This window comes from Palaemon carinicauda, chromosome 16 (assembly GCF_036898095.1).
Source record: "Palaemon carinicauda isolate YSFRI2023 chromosome 16, ASM3689809v2, whole genome shotgun sequence".
NCBI lineage: Eukaryota > Metazoa > Arthropoda > Malacostraca > Decapoda > Palaemonidae > Palaemon > Palaemon carinicauda.
The window spans coordinates 109,387,914-109,402,913 of record NC_090740.1 but is presented as its reverse complement, the minus strand read 5'-3'; the positions used below and the strand labels follow the sequence as shown (position 1 = coordinate 109,402,913).

The 15,000-nt window shown below is 47.8% G+C and overlaps 1 protein-coding gene across 1 annotated transcript in view; it reads right to left on the bottom strand.

The window, feature by feature from the left end:
• The window catches only part of LOC137655481 (relaxin receptor 2-like), a 122,421-nt gene that overhangs the window by 75,210 nt on the left and 32,211 nt on the right, over window positions 1–15,000 (bottom strand). The gene's annotated exons all lie outside the window — the stretch shown is intronic.

The following is a 15,000-nucleotide window of genomic DNA, read 5'->3' as shown; positions in this document are numbered from 1 at the left end:
TTTAAAACCTTCCCTTGTACTTAGTACTGTTAACAAACTACCCTTTAATGTACAGAACACTTAATGCATGTACTACAGTACCCTAAACTAAAACAGGCACAAATATTAAAGGTGATTTTATATCATGCATTTCCTAAACATGCTAAAAAGCACGATAAAAAATGGCAACCAATGTTTTGTTTACATTTATCTCTGATCATAATGTAGAAACAAACTGGAGGTAGAGCTTTGCTTATTACCCAGACATATTTCCCATACTTTTCCCTTAGAACTACATCTCATATTCCTACTTTAGATATATAGATATATATATATATATATATATATATATATATATATATATATATATATATATATATATATATATATATATATGTGTGTGTGTGTGTGTATATATATATATATATATATATATATATATATTTATATGTATACACATATACATACCTACATATATACATAAATACATGCATACATATATATATATATATTACTGTATATATATGGGTTATGGAAAAAATCCGCGAAGTGGTGAATCCGCGATGGTCGAACCGCGAAGTAGCGAGGGTTCACTGTACCTTAAGGTACCAGAATTCTAACTCCTGGAGTGAGTATCCCTCGTGAAAGGGATATCGCGACATATCAGAGGACGTATTCTAGACACGTCACATGGCAATCTACATCCTGGACAGAGATTTCGTCTCGTAGGAGGTGATTGGCGAGATACGAATTCGGGAAAGAAAAAGGGGAGCCGCTCCCAAGGCTTCCCTATCCCCCGATTCGTATGCGTGCCTGGGGCCAATCCTGGTGCCATCTGTATTCCTTGTAGCGTACACGAGGTGCTACAGATACTGTATGTAGGGAGGGGTCCTACAGCCCTTTCTTAGAAAGGCAAGGGCGGGTCCATCAGGATGACATGGCCATCTCACCCAAAAATAGATTTTTCGCTTCGCTCAAAATCCGTTTTTTGGGCTCAAGCCATGTCGTCCTGATGGAAGTGTACCAGAGCATTACTGTATCTGTGGATTCTCAGAACGTGCCGTACTCCCCGGAGGTAATTTTTTTCCCGGTCGACTAGACCTAGAGACCTAAGATGTTACCGTTATACATCTTTTCAACTAACTATAAACTATGTTAGAGCTTCCTGCCCCCTACAGGGAAGAGTCCTACTAGACTCTGGAAAAGTCTCGAAGAGTACATATATCTATGTATGAATACCAGGCAAGCTAATATAGTGGTCTCGCCCTATATTAAGTAAAGCATAGTTTGTAAAGAACCACTGCGTCAATATGAAATATCGACCAGTTCTCCGCACAATACTTGTATTGGACAAAGGTTTTATATCCGCATAGGAGGAAAACCAATGCAACATAGCTTGCATAAAGGAACAATTCTATTAGAATTATCCCAGATAAGGTACATAGAATGAATGCTCAATTATACCAATAAATTGACACAGGTGAAGGAGACGCAAGGTTCTCAAGAACCAGATTATTGACAGGCAATAAATAGACAGGTTAACCACAATTATATATATATATATATATATATATATATATATATATATATATATATATATATATATATATATATATATATATATATATATATATATATATATACATAAGAAGAGGATAACCCAAAACTTTAAGCATAAGTATGATAGTAAACAGAGCTTGTTTGTCTGAAAGAAAAAACATTAGATGCCACTTTTAAGATACCGAGGTATCAAAGTCATAAAAGCCTGTATTACAAATCAATGACATTAGCGTTAGAAACGCTCGGCACACATGTCTGCACTTATGCTAGGTTCACCTTCAGAAATGGAACAGTCTGGATAGGCAACACAGTGCCCCACTTAGTTTGTAGTACAGTATGTAACTACACACTCACCCTGGAATTAATCGTCCCAATTAAGACCACTGTTCCTCGCAGAGTTAAACAGTAGGGTTAACACCGCGACCCACTGCTACCACAGATCTCTTTTAGTTCCTCTACTTGCTTCGCATAGTGGCGAAAGAACACTCTGGAAGACTTCCAGCCAGTGTATGAACGGAGATGTTCAAAATCCATACAATTAAAGAAATTTAAGAATGAGGCAACTTTCCTCGGATCGTGACCTGCGGGTGTATTGTCAGGATCCGCTCTGCGAATAAAATATGTGATTTTCGCTCTGAGTTGATTCAGAGATAAATTTGAGCCTGATGTTTCTCCCCTGAATAGTTGACCACCCTTGAAGTCTGAAGTTCTATGAAGATAGACCTTTAGGCATTCTACTGGACATAGAGATGCATCTTCTTTCAGAGGGCAGATTCTCCAGGGACCCCACCTGTTGGTGGGTAACTCATTCTTGGCGAGAAACGTAGGATCCGGAAACAGGTTCAGTTCTCCCCCATCCAGGAACTGGACACGACCTGCCTCTCTCGAGAGGCTACAATCTCACTAACCCTGGCCCCGGACGCGAGTGCAAAATAGGAAAATAACTTTTTGTGTCAAATCCTTTAACGCACACTCTTCATTGCTCAACAGAGAAGCGAAATGAAGAACTTGTCTAAAGACCATGAAATGGGCTTTGGAGGTGCTGAAGGTCTGAGCCTAGCACAGGCTTTCGGGACTTTATTAAAGATCTCGTTACCTAGGTCGACCTGGAAGGCATATAGAATGGGTCTTGTCAAAGCAGACTTACACGCTGATATTGCCTTCTAGTAGATTTGCACTTATATTCCTCAAGGAAGTCTATACTGGCTTTCAAAATCCCGAAACGCTTTCTCACCGCTAGGGAGAGAAAATCATGAGCTGCAGGGTCCGGGTTTTCTGTAATGAAGCGCAGACAGTTGACTTCTGGACTCGCTGGGTCAGAACTGGATCTAGTAGTGGTACAAACTTCAGCTACAGTTCCAATGCCAGGAGGAACCACACGCTGTTCGGCCACTTGTGGGCCACTATTGCCGCTACCCTTTGAAGGATCTCAGTTTGTTGAGGACCCTCAACAGAAGGTTGTGAGGAGGGAACAGATAAATCTTGGACCATCTGTTCCAGTCGAGGGACATCGTTCCACTGCTTCCGCTAAGGGGTCCTCGTACGGGGCACGTACAGGGGCAACTTCTTGTTGTCTTTCGTCGCAAAGAGGTCTATCTGCAGTTCTGGGACTGATTCAGAATGAAGGAGAATGATCCTGCGTCTAAGGACCATTCCGACTCTATCGGTGTGAACCTGGATAGAGCGTCCGCTGTCACATTGCGGACTCCTTGAAGGTGAACTGCCGACAGGTACCACTTCTTCTTTTCCGCCAATCGGAAGACGGCCAACATCACCTGGTTGAGAGGTGGTGACCTCGATCCTTGTCGATTCAAGTATCTCACAACTACCTCGCTGTCTATCACCACCTTATGTGGATCGAGTGACGCGGGGAGACTTTCTTTAAGGTAAGGAGCACTGCCCTAGCTTCTAGAAAGTTTTATGTGAAAGGTCTTGAATAGCCTGGACCAAGTCCCCTGGACTTTTTTCCGATGAGAGTGACCTCCCCATCCCTCCTTCGAGGCGTCTGAGTGAATCGTCACCGACGGGGGAGGTGGCTGAAGAAGAACCGACTTCTTTAGATGTCTGGCTTGGGACCAAGGCCTGAGAAGAGTACTTAGCCGAAGCGGCTGGTCTTCTCAGATCTCTTCACGCGTTTGATGCATAACTTCTCCAAACTCCGATTGCATCCTTTAGCTGTGCTCTTAGCACTGGGTCTGTCACCGAAGCAAACTGGAGAGAGCGCAGTACTCTCTCCTGCTCGTGTCTTGATATCCTTTCGAAATCTTGAAGTCTCTTGACAGAACCCGCTATCTCCTTCCTTTTCTTCGCGGGGTGGAGAAACGGTGTGACAAAAGGTCCCAGTGGATTCCAAGCCACTGGAACTTTTGAGATGGAGAAAGTCGAGACTTTTTCTGTTGATCTTGAAGCCTAGGTACTCTAGGAACTGGATCACTTGACTGGAAGCTTGCAAGCATTCTGTCTCGGATGCTGCCCAAACCAACCAGTCGTCCAGGTAGGCTACTACCTGAATTCCCTTTAGGCGTAATTGTTTGAGAGCTACGCTCGCAAGCTTCGTAAAAATCCTTGGGGCTATGTTTAGCCCGAATGGCATGGCTCCGAAGGCGTATAGTCTTCGTTGTAGCCTGAACCCTAGGTAGGGGGAGAGTCGATGGCTAATTGGGATGTGCCAATAGGCGTCTAACAAGTCTATAGAGACGGAATATGCCCTCTTGGGCAGTAAGGTCCTTATGTGTTGCAGTGTTAGCATTTTGAATTTGCAATTCACTATGAACTTGTTGAGTGGCGACAAGTCCAGAATGACTCTGAGCTTTTCCGAGTCTTTCTTGGGAACACAAAACAGCCTCCCTTAGAAATTGATGGGCTTCACCCTTCGGATCACCTTTTTTCTCCAACAGTTCTTGAACGTACTCCTCCATAACGGGGGTGGAGTGTTGGAAAAACCGAAGGCACGGGGGTGGAGTGCTGTACCAGCTCCCGCCCAGTCCATTCTTGAGTAGGCTGTGGGCCCAGGGATCGAAGGTCCACCGATCCCGAAATTTCAGAAGTCTCCCTCCTACCGGTTTCACCTCACTTGGACTGCCGTCCTGAGGTCTTGCCTTCCTGACCACGACCGCCCCTGAATCCCCTTCCCCTTGAGGGGCGTCTAGACGAGCCTCTGGCTGCTCCTCTAGGCTTTGCTCGAAAGGAAGTAGACTGCCCTTCGAACGCTGGGGTGAATGCCGTGGACTGTGTCGATACGGCCTGGGGTACCCACTGAAAGGTGGTCGGGGTTTGTGCCACGATCTGGGGCACTGGGGGCAATGGCAATTGCAGTTGCTGTTGCTGTCTAAGAGGCTTGGCTGGCCGAGACGGTAGCCTAGTCCTCATAGTCTTCCTCTTTGGTTGAGGACCCTCATCCGGGGAAGACTTTCTTTTGATAGCCAGGCCCCACTTCTGGAGAAGGTTTCTATTCTCCAAGGCGGCCTTATCAACAACTTCTTTGACCAAGTCGGTAGGGAAAAGGTTTTTTCCCCAAATGTTGGAGGAGATTAGTTTCTTTGGCTCGTGCCTCACCGTAGCCGAGGTAAACACGAACTCCCTACAAGCTCTCCTTGCCTTGACGAAGCCATAAAGGTCCTTCGTCACTGTGGCCAGATGAGGCTTGGCCACTACCATGAACATTTCATGGACCTTGGGGTCACTTGCCATCGTCTCGAGAGTAGTCTGAAGAGACATTGAGGCAGTCAGTCTTTCTTTTGTATCGAACTCACTTCGCAAAAGAAAGTCAGACAGCTTAGGGAGGTCCTTGCCGAACTGACGTCCGGCAATATCAGCCTCCAACTTTCCCACTGAGAACGTAAGATGGACGTCCTTCCAGTCTTTGTGGTCCATAGGCAGGGCCAGCGACAAGGGTTTACACTCCTCTAGGGAGGGGCAAGACTTGCCGGCCTCGATTGCTTTTATTACAGCCAGAAACCCTTTCTGTAAAAAGGGGAAGGCTCTAGTAGGCGAGGACACAAAGGAAGGGAGCTTCCTATTCAATGCGGCTACCTTTGAGTTAGAGAAGCCCCTCTCTTTCATCGAGGATGAAAGTAGAGCTTGAGCCTTAGCATGGTCCATCACTATGACCTCCTTCGGCTCTGTCTCCTCCTTTGAAGCTGGTTCCTTCCTCAGCCGGACATAACAGTCCGGATATGATGCCTTGCTGGGCCAGAATTTCACCCTCCAGGGGAACTGAGCCCAGCTTATCCGAGATGACGATCTTTCCAGTCGTCATCGGCATGTGCTCAGCATACCTCCATGGGTTAGCATCTGAGCACAAGGGAAGGTCTTTCACATTGAGCTTTTTCTGTGGCCCATGTGATTCTGCAAGGCACTGCATTCGCAGTTCCATTGCAGCCGCCTTCTCCTGATTCTCCTTCTGCATTTGTTGGATCATTCCAACAATAGAAGAGAGGGCCTGTCCCAGCTCTACTGGGAGACCGGCCGATGTAGAGGGGCTTGAACTTCATCCTGGGCTTCTGCCAGGAGGTCTTCCTCCTGACACCCGTCCACATCAGACATCCTGTCATCTAGCTGGATGTCTTGCATCGCGACCGCGACTTCAGCATCCACCTGGATCTGAACTTAGGGGATCTCCTCTTGAGGCTGGGGAATCACTGCATCAGCTGATGCCTTAGGGAAAGGATACGCCCTCATCTTCTCACTTGGAAGATAAGGGCCAGAAGTGTTCTTTTGGAAGCCCCTTACCCAGGTACAAAGCTTCTTCCTAGCTATTTAAATGTCTCAGTAATCAGGTTAGTGCACACAGTACATACCTGAGGGTCCCAATACCGGAGATCATCCTTGGAGACAGCGTATGCTGCGTGTCTCCTACAAAACTCATGTCCGCAGAGGTTCTTGCTGCTGACATTGCAGAAAGCACTTCCCCACTTCGGAGTGTCCTTCTGTAAAGAGAAGAAATTTCCATGAGTATCAAGTGAACTATGTATCACTGGATATGCATAGTATAGCATAACAATTCATAAAGGAAAGACACACTTGTGTTTCCTTCACAACCCATTGTTGCAGCCTTCCAGATAATAAAATCAAAATGGTTTATCTCTTCTAGAGTAACCAATGCAAGGTTTCCAGAGGAAACAGGTGGAGCTCACACCTAAGCAATGATTTTAAAATCCTGGATAATAGACAGGGAAGAACTCAGCTTCCTATCTGAGGGCAACAGCAAAGGGATGTGCAAGAAAACACAATAGTGTTAGAAGATACAGTGCTGTACCAAAACCCTTACTATAGTTTTCTTCTTACTGTATATGCTATACAGAAGAATACTAGTACAGTATAGTGGGATGTTTGCCGGCCTGCCTTTGCCGGCCGGCACACACCACAACTAGCTTTTAAGTATACTACTTAACAGCTATAGGGCGGCAGCACTCTGGTTCAAATGCCTGTGCCGGTCGGCAGCAACTGCCGGCCGGTAACAGCCAGTGTTGGCCGGCAATGGCTGCCGGCCAGCAACTACACAAGGTAGTACCCAGCTGCCGGCCACACTCTTGGTGACCGGCAGACAAGGGCTGACATAAGCCGGCCGGCAAAGGTACAAGACCGATGCCAGCCGGCAGCAAAAGAACCAGAGGACTACACCTGCCCGGCTGCCGGCCTCATAGGCCGGCAGCCGGGTCAGGTACAGCACTAGAAGAAAAATAGAATGGATGCCGGGATAAGAGTGTACACAACCTCCAATCCCGGCAACCGAAAGAGTGCATATAAGGAAGGGGAGAAACTAATTCAGGCTTCCTGACCAATGCCGTCTGGCTCTACAGGCAGACATGGATGAGGGACCAAGAGAGGTCCGGGCAGTACTCGAAAACATAAGACCCTTGCCGGCCAGCAGCTCTGCCGGCCGGCAAGGGGTTGAGTCAATTCCACATCCTAACCTATACTAGGTCCAGAAGTAGAACGACGTACAGTACAGTAAGACCCCTGCCGGCCAGCTCTGCCGGCCGGCAAGGGGCTGAGTCAATTCCACATCCTAACCTATACTAGGTCCAGATGTAGAACGACGTACAGTACAGTAGTGGCACGGCCATTACGAAGAAAGAGGGGGAAGGGACAAGAGGGTCCTGCCAACCTTGCTTTAGTGACAGATCACCCGCAGCCAAGAAACTTATCTTAGCCTAAGGGAGATCTAAGGGGAAAGGCCAGCAATACTTGCCAGCTTCCAGAGCACCAAAGCAAGGAAGGCGTTGCTACTCCCAAGGGAAGAACTTATCCTCCCCCGAGAACAGCAACAGGACTAGTCTGGTAGATCACAAAAGAAGGAATCATATCCACAGAAAACTTCGGTAGTGACCTAAGGGAGCTAAGCTCCCTTTGTATGTGTTAGGTCAGCGAGGGGGACTCAGCCCCAAGCCAGACAACACAGACTCAGACTAAAAAACTCTGTTGTTCTGTCCCTCTTGAACCATAACTACAGGAACAGGAAGGTACAGTAACACCCTAGTATAGTTTTATCGAAAATAAATTCGGAAAAAACCACTTAGGGATAAGCCCAAGGCTTAAACAGAGGGAAAGGGATTGCATACCTTCTCCGAAGAAAAGAAAGCAACCGGGGAGTATGATAAAGTATACTAATGCTCCATAAGCAACTAGCCTAGGCACCAAGAGAATCGATTACCTAATTCACCGAAACTCACTCGTATACTATCTTGGAAATATTCCACACAGTCTAAAATGTATAAAATATAGCCTAAAGCTTCAATAAAATTTTAATTACACTCGGAAAAACCATAATCATGCATGAAGTACTAGGACCAAACGACTAGGCTACATGGCCTAGCGTAGGCCAGAATGGCGAATACTTCGCCAAATAATACTAAGCACGAAAGGAAATCCTATGTAATGCTAAATAGCTAAAATTTATTAAAGCAAAACAACCAGGAATGTCGCTCTGACTAACTAATTTATACCTAGCGAGCGACAGCGTCCAAGACACCTCTGGTAGGCTACGGCTCTTGTATCAAAGATTAATCCTATTAATCACTCAAAATTTTACCAAGAGCCTACATTTATACATAAAAGACACTATACTCAACTTATCATAGGCCGACGAAGACGGAGAAGCCATGAAAAGTCGAATAAATCCAAGATTTGCGAGAAAAACAGGAAAAAACACCGAGTTGTTAAGCTACGCAAAAAGGAATACAGATGGCGCCAGGATTGGCGCCAGGCACGCATACGAATCGGGGGATAGGGAAGCCTTGGGAGCGGCTCCCCTTTTTCTTTCCCGAATTCGTATCTCGCCAATCACCTCCTACGAGACGAAATCTCTGTCCAGGATGTAGATTGCCATGTGACGTGTCTAGAATACGTCCTCTGATATGTCGCGATATCCCTTTCACGAGGGATACTCGCTCCAGGAGTTAGAATTCTGGTACCTTAAGGTAAATTCTCTGGGAATATCGCCGTAGTTGTAATATACCCTAGGAAGCTACCCTATAGGAACTTCCATCAGGACGACATGGCCTGAGCCCAAAAAACGGATTTTGAGCGAAGCGAAAAATCTATTTTTGGGTGAGATAGCCATGGCGTCCTGATGGAAGGATCCTTTTTGGTAGCTTCCTTGGGTAATCACTACTAGGATTTTCCCAGAGAATTAAACCACAGGTTATCACAGAATTCTAACTTCTGGAGCGAGTATCCTAAGGGTTTCCCCTTAAGACATCGTGTATCAACAGGGGACACGCATGTATAAACGTGCCACATAGCTATCTGCACCCCATATAGAGTTAACGCTTCAATATGGCGGACAGGGAGTGGCTGGGAGCTGAGCCGCAGCCGATCTAGATGTGGCGATATCGGTACTCGCGATGTAAACAGACGGACGCCATTGCTTTTGATGACGTCACGTCCGTCCTCATTCCGAAAGTCTGGAGCTCGCTCATCACCATGATACAGCGGCGCAGGGCGGGACCTGATCACAGACAGGGTGGGTCCATCAGGACGCCATGGCTATCTCACCCAAAAATAGATTTTTCGCTTCGCTCAAAATCCGTTTTTTGGGCTCAAGCCATGGCGTCCTGATGGAAGAGTACCAGAGAATTAGTGTATCGTGGTAGACTTTTTCCCCTTTATAAGCGAGTGCTAAAACATTGAGCCGAAAGCATAGTGGTCTATACTAGAGCTACCGTGAGGCAGTTGCCTTCCTGCCCTCCTGGCATGGAAGTCCCCACGGGCTATGCTGAGATCAAAGTGGTCATGGGAAGGCTATTCATATAGGCTGAAGGAACAATGAGATCCATAAGATAAGTCAGAGCGATTTGGTATTCGCGTCGAAACAAACTTGAAGAAGTGGTGGTTGTACACTTCGTGCATGGAGTTGACTCATCTTCATAATTGAGTAAGTATTCGCTAAGGAAACTTACTTGCTCTATATAAATAAATGCCCGGAGTAAATCCTGGCATTTTCCTTAACCAAGAATAAAGGGTAATAAACTATGACAATTAGTATATTTCATAGTAAGAAAGGAGCAAGGGAGACGCACAAGTAATAAAATAGACATTTTATTATATAATTGCAGGTAAATCAATACATGTCATGCAATAAATAGTAAAAAACATTTACATTGATAAAAATGTACATAGTCATAAAGGCGTGCTCTTGAGTCTGAAAGGGAAGAATCAAGTATTAGTAGGCACTCGTTCTATGGAACGTTAGTCTTTATGTAACACACGTCATGCACGTGGCATGTAGCACTCATGTGGTAATCTACTATGACATTTCACCTGAGGTAAGAACAGTTAAAGAAAACACAAGGTGGTTTCTGCTTCACTACGTATCACTTGAGGGTCAACATAGGCACCCGACGAGTTAGAGTCCCTAATAACTCACTGTTCTAAGCAGAGTTCAGAGCAGGTTTCATAACACTACCTGCGGCTACCACAAAATGTTTCACTTCGTGCACTTGTTTCGCATAATGTTTAAAGAAAACACGCGAGGATTTCCAGCCTGTATAGTTCTTGAGGCTTTCGAAATCCATACTCTGAAAGAAATTCAGAGACGAAGCGACTTTCCTAGGATCATGACCAGCGGGTGTACTGTCTGGATCCGCTCTGCGAATGAAGTAGGTGATTTTTGCTCTCAATTGTTTCAGTGACAGGTCGCTGCCCGATGTTTCTCCTTTGAAGAGTTGGCCTCCACCAAAGTTTGAAGTTCTATGAAGATAGACCTTAAGGCTCTCTACTGGACATAGAGAGGCATCTTCCTTCAAGGGGCATATCCTCCACGGGCCCCATCGTTTGGTAGGTAATTCGTTCTTTGCGAGAAACGTCGGATCAGGGAAGAGGGAGAGGTCTCCTGAATCGTTGAAAACGATATGTCCCTCTTCTCTAGATAGTGCCACTATTTCGCTGACTCGGGCTCCCGAAGCTAGAGCGAAGAGAAATATAACTTTCTGAGTCAGGTCCTTAAGAGGGCATGAATCATTGTCCAAGTTGGAGGCGAAGTGTAGAACTTTGTCTAGAGACCAAGTGATTGGTCTCGGAGGGGGTGCCGGTCGTAAACGGGCACAGGCCTTCGGTAGTTTGTTGAAGATGTCGCTAGACAGATCTATTTGGAAGGCGTATGACAAAGGTCTGGTCAAGGCCGATTTGCAAGTAGAAATCGTGTTGGCTGCCAAGCCTTGTCCATGAAGGTGAATGAAGAAGGACATGCAAAAATCTATAGTGATTTTCGAGGGGTTCTTTGCCTTGACGAAGGAGACCCATTTCCTCCAAGACGATTCGTATTGCCTTCTCGTGGATTCGGTCTTGTATTCCTCGAGGAAGTCTAGACTCTTCTTCGAAATCCCAAACCTTTTCTTAGCGGCTAGGGTGAGAAAATCATGAGATGAAGGTCCTTGATTTTCGATGATGAAGCGAAGACAGTCGACTTCTGTATTTGCTGGGAGAGAACTGGGTCCGGGAGGGGGATCAGCGTTGGCTGCATCTCCAGGATCAAGGGGTACCAGTTGCTGCGGGGCCACTTGGGAGCCACTAGAGCTGCTGTCCCTTTGAAGGTTCTCAATTTGGAGAGGACTTTCAGCAGAATATTGGTGGGAGGGAACAGGTAAATCTTGGCCCATCTGTTCCAATCCAAGGTCATGGCGTCCACCGCTTCCGCTTTGGGGTCCTCGTACGGGGCTACATATCGAGGAAGTTGATGGTTGTCGCTCGTTGCGAAGAGGTCGATCTGGAGTTCTGGGACTCGGTGAGAGATGAAGGCGAATGATCTTGCGTCTAGAGACCATTCCGACTCTATCGGGTTTGTCCGAGATAGAGCGTCCGCTGTCACATTGCGGAATCCTTGTAGGTGAACTGCAGACAGGTGCCATTTCTTCCTTTCTGCCAGACGGAAGATTGTCAGGAGCACCTGATTTATCTTGGGCAATCTTGAGCCCTGGCGATTGAGACAACGCACTACCACAGAGCTGTCCAGGGTCAGGCGAATGTGTATCAACGGGGGCGGGGAGAGTTTCTTCAGCGTCAGAAGAACCGCCATGGCCTCCAAGATGTTGATGTGAAACGTCTTGAATAGGGGAGACCAAGTGCCTTGAGCCTGTTTTTGGTGGGAGTGACCTCCCCAACCCTCCAACGAAGCGTCCGTATGGATGTTGAGAGATGGAGGTGGGTGTTGGAGAGGAAGGGACCTTTTTAGGGCCCTCACTTCTGACCACGGCTTTAGAAGAAGTCGAAGTCTGCTTGGGAGCCGTCTCTTGAGGTCTCTTCGAGCGATGGATGCGGAACGTCTCCAGACTCCCACTGCATCCTTTAGCTGTGCACGAAGCACTGGGTTTGTGATCGAGGCGAACTGTAGAGAGCCTAGAACTTGTTCCTGCTGGCGTCTTGAGATCCGTTTGGATTTTAACAGTAGCTTGACAGACCCTGCTATTTCCTTACTTTTCTTTGCTGGAATGGAAAGGCGGTGTGACTGAAGATTCCAGTGGATGCCTAACCATTGGAACTTCTGAGCTGGAGATAGGCGAGACTTTTTCGCGTTTATCTGGAATCCCAGGTGTTCGAGAAACTGGGTAACTTTTCTGCAGGATTCTATACAATCCTCGGGCGAGGGCGCCCACACTAGCCAGTCGTCGAGGTAGGCCATCACCTGGACGTTTCGGATGCGGAGCTGTTGTACTACTGCGTCCGCTAGCTTTGTGAATATCCGAGGGGCCACGTTGAGTCCGAAGGGCATGGCCCGGAAGGCATAGCTTTTCCGTTGGAGTCGGAATCCAAGGTAGGAGGAAGCGTGATGGTTCATTGGTATGTGCCAGTATGCGTCCGCCAGGTCTATCGAGACCGTGAAAGACCCTCGAGGCAGGAGGGTTCTGATCTGTTGAAGAGTCAGCATCTTGAACTTGTTGTTCGATATGAATACGTTGGGGGGGGGGATAAGTCCAGAATGACTTTGAGTCTGTCTGAGTCTTTCTTGGGGACACAAAACAGTCTCCCTTGGAACCTTGTGGACTTCACCCTTCTTATCACCTTCTTGTTCAAGAGGTCTAGCACATATTCTTCCAGGAGGGGGGTTGAACGTTGGAAGAATTGCTGGAAGGTTGGGGGTGGTTGCGCCCAGCTCCAGCCCAGACCTTTCTTGATGATGCTGTGTGCCCAGGAGTCGAAGGTCCAACGATCCTGGAAGTGGCGGAGTCTTCCTCCCACCGGAAGCACTTCATTGCTTCTGGGGTCCCGAGGACTTGCTGCCTCGGCCGCTAGCTCCCTGTCCTCCTCTGCCTCTGGAGGGCCGGCGAGAGGAATCTCTGCCGGAACCCCTGCCTGAGCTTCTACCTTTGGGACGAAAGGTAGTGGAGTGCTGCTCGAAGGCGGGGTTGAAGGCCGGTGATGAGGACAAAACCGGCTGTGGGACCAACTGAAAGGTCTGTGGCGGCCTGAGCGGCCACTTGGGGAGTAGCGGGTGCCGGAAACTGACGTCTGTGCTGACGTTGCTGGGGTCTATGCTTCGACTGCTTCCTCTTAGGCTGAGGACCGTCATCCTGAGAGGGCTTTCTCTTCCTAGACATGCCCCATTTGTTGAGAAGGTTCCTGTTCTCAGATGCGGCCTTGTCTGTGATCTCTTTCACTAGATCAGACGGGAAGAGGTACTTGCCCCAGATGTTGGAGGAAATCAGTTTCCGGGGTTCGTGTCTGACAGTGGCACTGGAGAACACGAATCTCTGCAGCCTCTACGAGCTCGCATGAAGTGGTACAGATCCTTGACTAAGGTTGCCATATGAGATTTGGCAAGGACCATGTAATGGTCAGGGACTCTGGTGTCGCCAGCCATTACGTCCATCTGGACCTGGAGAGTGAGAGATGCTGCCAGCCTCTCCTTCGTTTCCTGTTCCCTACGAAGGAGGTGATCGTTTAGCTTGGGGAGGTCCTCATTAAACTGACGTCCAGCAACGTCAGGATCTAGTTTGCCCACCACGAAGGTGTGTTGCACATCCTTCCAGTGTTTGGTGTCGGGCGGGGTGACTGCGGAGAAAGGTCTGCATTCCTCCAATGCAGGGCAGGATTTCCCTTCTTCTACAGCCTTAAAGCAGGCAGCGAAGGCCTTTTCCGTGAAGGGTATCACCACTTCATCGGGCGCAACGTAGGTGGGGTACTTCTTGCTCAGAGCCGGAAGTCCAGAGCAGGTAAAGCCTCTGCTCTTAAGCGCTTTGGCAAGCATAGCCTGGGCCTTCGAGAGATCGAACACTATTTTCTCCTTCGGTTCGGTCTCTTCCTTTGAGGATGGTTCTGAACGTAGACGGACGTAACAGTCCGGATACGCCTCAAAGCGGGGCAAGAACTCCACTTCTTCCAGGGGTATGGAACCGATCTTATCGCTGACGAAGATCTTGTCGTCAGCGATGACCATATGCTCGGCGAATCGCCACGGATTGTCGCTCGAGCATGCGGGGAGGTCCTTGATGGAGATTTTGCGAGATTCCTTGGAACCTCCATCGACCGAATGATCTGGTGAGTTTCTTGGAGCTTCTGCTCCATCACGGATTCAATGAGCCGAATCATATCCTGTGCCGTAGGTAGAGGAGTCGTGGTGGAGGACGTAGACGGGAGAGACACTTCCGTCGTGTAGGAGTAGGAGGGGGGATGGAGGGAGGGGGCATCCTCCTTATCGGACTCGGTATACACAACCCGGTCCTCTTCTTCATCATCCTCCCCTTCACCCTGGGCCATAAGGGTTTTCTCGGTGTCCTCCGAGATCTCTGGACATGCGTTCATCATGTTCTGAATCCAGGTGATAATCATTCATGGACTGAGCCATGACAACATCAGGTTCCACTGTAATCTGGACTACGGGGATCTGTTCGACTGGGACCACTGAGTCTGGAGAGGCCTTTGGGAACAGCAAAGACCTCATTTCTTCTGTGGCTAGGTATGGTCCAGTGGCGTTCTTCTGAAAGCCACGTACCCACTTGCGTAGGTTGTCCCGAGCAGTGTCTC